Consider the following 6002-nt stretch of genomic DNA (forward strand, 5'->3'; position numbering starts at 1 on the left):
AGGCGAGGATCTAATAGCAGCAGAATTTTATTCATAAATAAAGATTGTAGTCTAAGAAATAACAATAATCCAAGACAAAGGTAAATAAACCCAAGAGTTTGTGTAAAAGAAGTGACTAATGAATAAAACAAAGGGCTATAAATAAAAGAGACTATAAAGAAACAAAACTAGACACAGGTGAAGGGGAAATCAAAAGCCACGGAAGCCTAGCACTAGAAATGAAATAAAACAGAGCTGAAGCACAGGCAAAGAGAAAACTGAAACAACAGAACTAAAGAAGCATCAAAATAGGTTTTTTGGTTAGAACAAAAGCCATTACACTACACAAAATGAAACTGTGAAATTATATCCAAAGTTATTAAGGTAATTTGTCTGGGAAAGGCGATATTGTTGAATTATATGTAATAATATACATAAGATAATAGTACATATGCTTTGAGTATGTTAATACTTCTTACTTCCTAACACTCTGGGCCCTATTTTAACGATCTGAAACGCAAGTGTCAAAGCGCGAAGCGCAAGTAACTTTGTGGGCGGGTCTCGGCGCTGTTGCTATTTTCCCGGCGGGATAAATGGCTCTTGCGCCCGGCGCAAATCTAAAATGGGTTGGTCTGAAGTAGCTTCATTATTCATAGGTGTGGTTTGGGCGTAACGTGAAATAAACCAATCAGAGCGTCATCCAACATTCCCTTTAAAAGCAGGTGCGCAAGTTCCATTATGGATTGCTATTATAATGGCGTATTTACCAGGCGCACGCCAGGAGCGGTTCACAGCCGAGGAGACTGATGTTCTTGTAAGAGCAGTGAAAGACAGAGAAGTTGTGTTGTATGGGGATGGGAGAAACCCACCCAAAATACACCACAATGATTTCCGTCATCTCATGTGTTAATATTTTTTTTAGTGTAACAATTTATGATTTGCAAAAATAACTGTTGCATAACGCTATACATTATGGTCAAGCATGCGCCCTTAAAATAGCATTATGAACAATGTGCAACGCGCCACTGACTTTAGACTAGGTTTTTTCTGGTCAGTGGCGCAATTGTTTAATGGAACAGCAAAATAGCACCAGGGATCGTTTGCGCCGGAACACGCCACCTTTTTTGCGCTGAACCGCCCAGGGAGCGCAAGTTCATTCACTAGTTTAACGACGTGCTTCTGTGGAGGGAAAAGCGCGCTTTGCGCAGGTGCAAAATAGGAATGACACATGCCTCTGTGTACAAAGTCAATTGCGCTGGGTGCAAGATAGGGCCCTCTGTCTTCAGTTGCAGACTCAACTTTACTCTCCACAGCTTCATTTAGAGCATGTGTTTGGCAGTGTGTGTGTTCTTGGGGGGAAGTTGTGGCCTAGTGGTTACAGAGTTTGATTCCTAATCCTAGGGTCGTGGGTTCGAGGCTTCAGCCTGGCAATATCACGACAGAGCAAGGCACTGAACCCCCAACTGCTCCCCGGGCTCCCCAGCATAAATGATGAACACTGCTCTGGGTGTGTGTTCATGGTGTGTGTGTGTGTGTGTGTGTGTGTGTGTGTGTGTGTGTGTGTGTGTGTGTGTGTGCACCTTGGATGGGTTAAATGCAGAGCACAAACTCTGAGTATGAGTATACTTTCAGTGAACAGATCTTAAATGAATCATTTTGAAGAACATTTTAAAAATCTGAAGAATCTCTTCTGCACTTGAAAGAGACACTTATCCCACAAGAGACGAGACGAGACGAGACACAAGACTTGGTTCACAAGAACGAGAGAAGTCAAGACTTTTAAACTTTTTTTTTTTTTAAAGAAATCCAATGATGTAATATATATGGGGAAACTGTATTCAAATTAAAAACACAAAATGCAAAACAATGTAGGTACATTTTGAAATCAAATTGTACTTTATGAAATTAAATAACTATTTGCTACGTTTGTTTAAGCAGTACACATCAAAACATGAAGAATGAAAATGCAGTACATACCAGATCCGTTGTAATAACGCGTCATAAACACATCCACAGCTGTAAATCCCGGTTTAGTTAGAAAGGTAAGGGTCCACTGAATGAAATCTCATGAAGCACGTTTAGTCCAACGAAGAAATAAAGTTGTAATATGGATCATAATTCCTTTGTTTACGTTTCATTTCTTCAGCGACAGAACTGTTTGTGTCCATTATGGAATAACTCACGGTCGGAAACTGCGTCTTGTTAGTAAAAAAACAGCATGGTTTTGCAGCGTACAGTGTCACAAACAGAATGAGACAATCCACACACACACAAAAAAGTGAAAGAAAAGCAAAAGATAGTATATTTGAATTCTGGCGCTCTCTCGTGACGGCTCTTGACGCACTCTGATGCACCTGTCAGATGATGGAGGCGGAACTTACAGCGATCGTATTTTTCTTTGTTTTATTTTGCAACAGTTTTTTATATATGTGTGAGTGTGTTTTATGGTGAATGTGAATGTATCTGCATGATTACCATCTGTTTGAGTGCAAATTAGATGAACGCCATATGAATATAGAGAGGTATATTGATTGACTTTATGGCGCATCTCTATGATTACCATCTCTGTAACTGGCCATCAGCACATCAGCACGTGTTTTCATTGTAATACACTGTAAATGCTGCATTTCTAGCAATCTCAGATTTGTTCTATATTATATAGAAATATTATAATTTTTTGGTATTTTTCTAGTGCTTAAATAACTTATATGATGTCTACATTTCTGTCTAGTGTTTTATAATTGAAAAAAATGCAGTGGTATATTTAATAACTAATCAATATTTTGTATATATATGTATATTTTTTTTTTGGGGGGGGGGTCTAGATATAGTCTCAGAAAAATATTTGCAGGAATCAAATTTTTCATGATTTCTTCTTCAGATTTGAAATAGAAACTCATTTGAAATGTGACTTTCAACCCATTACTTTTCTAGATTGCTCCAGGACTGATTTCATGTTTTTATATATAAAAAATAAAAACAATATTCAGTGAGGTACAAAATAAATAAATAAATACATAAATTCTAGGCACTTCAGTGTCTATAACTTTTAATACTGAAGTAAGGAACTGTTACAATTATAAGTTAGGTAGGACAGTAGTGGGGTTGCTGGCTAACAGGTTAATATATTTTATTCCTGTATAAACAACATGTAATCACTGCAAAACAAATCTGTTTGTTCTCCAGGTGTGTTTAGTGAGTCAGTGTCAGTGATGGAGGGAGATTCTGTCACTCTGAACATAGATGATACTCAAATACATGGAGATGATTATATAATGTGGACATATGGACCTAAAAAATTTCTGATAGCTGAAATCAGGCGAGATTCTGGAATCTTCTCCACATTTACTGGTCCTGATGGGAGATTCAGAGACAGACTGAAGCTGGACAAACAAACTTTATCTCTGACCATTATCAACATCACAACTGAACACACTGGAGAATATAAACTACAGATACAGAGAGCGAAACAGTCATCAAAAACATTCAGTGTTTCTGTCTATGGTGAGTAAAGATGGTTTGTCCAAAAGTTCACAATAACACTGTAAAATGATTAAAGTTTCATATTTCTCTTTCATTTCAATTTGTTTAGCTCATCTGCCTGTTCCCGTCATCAGCAGAGACTGTTCTTCATCCTCATCACAGCAGAATTGTTCATTGCTGTGTTCAGTGGTGAATGTGGGTCATGTGACTCTCTCCTGGTACAAAGGAAACAGTTTATTGTCCAGCATCAGTGTGTCTGATCTCAGCATCAGTCTCTCTCTACCTCTGGAGGTGGAATATCAGGAGAAAAACAGCTACAGCTGTGTGATCAACAATACCATCACAAACCAGACCACACATCTCAACATCACTCAACTCTGTCAACCATGTTCAGGTACAGCAGCTCTAGTGCATTTACTGAATTAATTTGTTGATTTTACCAAGAATGATAACTTAAGATGCCAGAAATTATAAATGAGCTTCTACCGTCATTTACACGTCTTTCTAAACAGTCTGAACAGAGGTGGACACTCCAGGAGTCAGAAAGTAAAAGTCTTTCCATATGTTTATTCCACCCATGAACTCAGCAGCTGATTTCACCAGAGGAATCAAATCATTCTTTCCAAGTCACCAACAACTCTCAAGTTAAATCCCAAGTTCTCAAAGGGTTAAAGTTAATGAGATAATTAAGTGACTAACTAAATGATGATTGTGCATTAATGATTAACATCTGCTGTTATTGAGAATTACAGAGGATCAGATGGTGATGTTTTATTGGTTAAAATGAAGCCACCATCATGGAGATCAGTGTTTGCTTTAGTTGTACTCTTGACCCTTGATTAGTTGTGCTAGGTCTTTCTCTGTAGCTCTATATGTGGTGTTGTAGAAACGAGAGCTCAGTAGTATACCATAAACAAATAGGTGCAATGAGCTGGTGATTATGTTCAAAATAATGTGTTTTTTTTTAAGTTTATATTTTGAATAAATATCCCAGTGAGACTACAGCACGCAAAAATGCACCACAACATTTACAGGGAATTGATTTTAAATATTTGTAAGACAAATAAAAATTTAAACAACTGTTATTTAGACACACACCGATATCAAGAACCAGTATGAATAATTATTTGTCACCACTGTTGAGGATCATATGATAAATGATCATGACTAAATGCTTAATACTAAACAGTTTTTTCCTCTTAATATTGAAGTATTATGGTGGCAATATATAATAACATATCACTGTTATTTAACAATAATGCATAAATGTTTGCTGTGAAACAGAAATGTATTTGCTTAAAGCAAACTTATCAAAACTGTTAAAAGGCTCAAGAGCACAAATGAAGCAATTACTGACCCCTGTGCTTACAGTCAGTTATACTGTAGCTCTTGTGTTTCTCTTTTCTTCAGTGATGTTGATTGTTAACAGCAGGTGTTCATCACTGATGCACAATCTTCATTTAGTTAGTCACTTAATTATCTCATTAACTTTAACCCTTTGAGGTCTTGGGATTTAACTTGAGACTTGTTGGTGACTTGGAAGGAATGACTTGGTTCCTCCTCTGATGAAATCATCTGCTGAGTTCATGGGTGGAATAAACATATGGCAGGACTTTTACTTTCTGACTCCTGGAGTGTTCACTTCTGAGTCTAATTATTTTTCTTTTGTTGAGAAGAAAATGAAATGTGTTCATATGAGTTCAAGTCAGTGACTAAAATCAGCTTTTCAATCTCATTTCAATTTATCATTGGTTTAATTTGTTTTTGTTTTTTCAGAGGTTCACATCAGTTGTTGTGATACAGTTGAAGCTGTGATGCGATTGGTCGTCGCTGCTCTGGTGGGCGTGGCTTCTGCAGCTGCTGCTGTTCTTCTGATCAATGACATTAGATCTGCTAGAGGATAAAAGAAGAAAACAGAGCAGATATCAAATATTCTCACATATATTGGATTTTTATCTTAAAGATGACTATATGTGTAGTCTAATTGTTTAATGATGGCAAAATGAAGCTTTGCTAAAACAAATGTCACCATTTTTACATTTCTTTTTCAACTACTCTGTTCTTAATTTTTTTATGCTGAATTTTCATTTTGTTTCATTATTAAATGCAGCAACCCCTAAATAAAAAAGTAAAATTATTTGTGTGTGCATTTGAATGGGAAAAATGCAGAGCACATATTTTGAGTATGGGACACGATACTTGGTCACATAACTTTCACTTTCATTTATTTTATTTCAATCGATTTCTTTTGTTTTTACTCACCTCTTCACTTTTTTCATTCTTCTTTCTCTTTCTTTCAGTGTGTTGACGAATGAGCACTTAATTATCTGATGTAGTAAAAAATGCTACCACTCTGCAGTGTGCACACTGAGCAGTGTTCATTTAAAAGTGATGATTGTGCTGAAGAGTAGAGCATGTGTTTAAGGCAAAGATGGCGCAGAAAACATTGATGGATGGTGCTTTAGTTAAAATGCAGTAACTGTGTAGTTTCCAATGCAGTGATGTCTATCAGTGAGTTACATTAGTTCAGACATGTGTGC

General features: G+C 36.7%; 1 pseudogene; it reads left to right on the forward strand.

Annotated features, from left to right (window-relative positions):
• The first annotated feature begins 3191 nt into the window (after nucleotides 1-3191).
• LOC113081394 (uncharacterized) lies at nucleotides 3192-5423 on the forward strand (annotated as a pseudogene).
• Nucleotides 5424-6002: the final 579 nt, after the last annotated feature.

Source organism: Carassius auratus, unplaced genomic scaffold (assembly GCF_003368295.1).
Source record: "Carassius auratus strain Wakin unplaced genomic scaffold, ASM336829v1 scaf_tig00034106, whole genome shotgun sequence".
Taxonomy (NCBI): domain Eukaryota; kingdom Metazoa; phylum Chordata; class Actinopteri; order Cypriniformes; family Cyprinidae; genus Carassius; species Carassius auratus.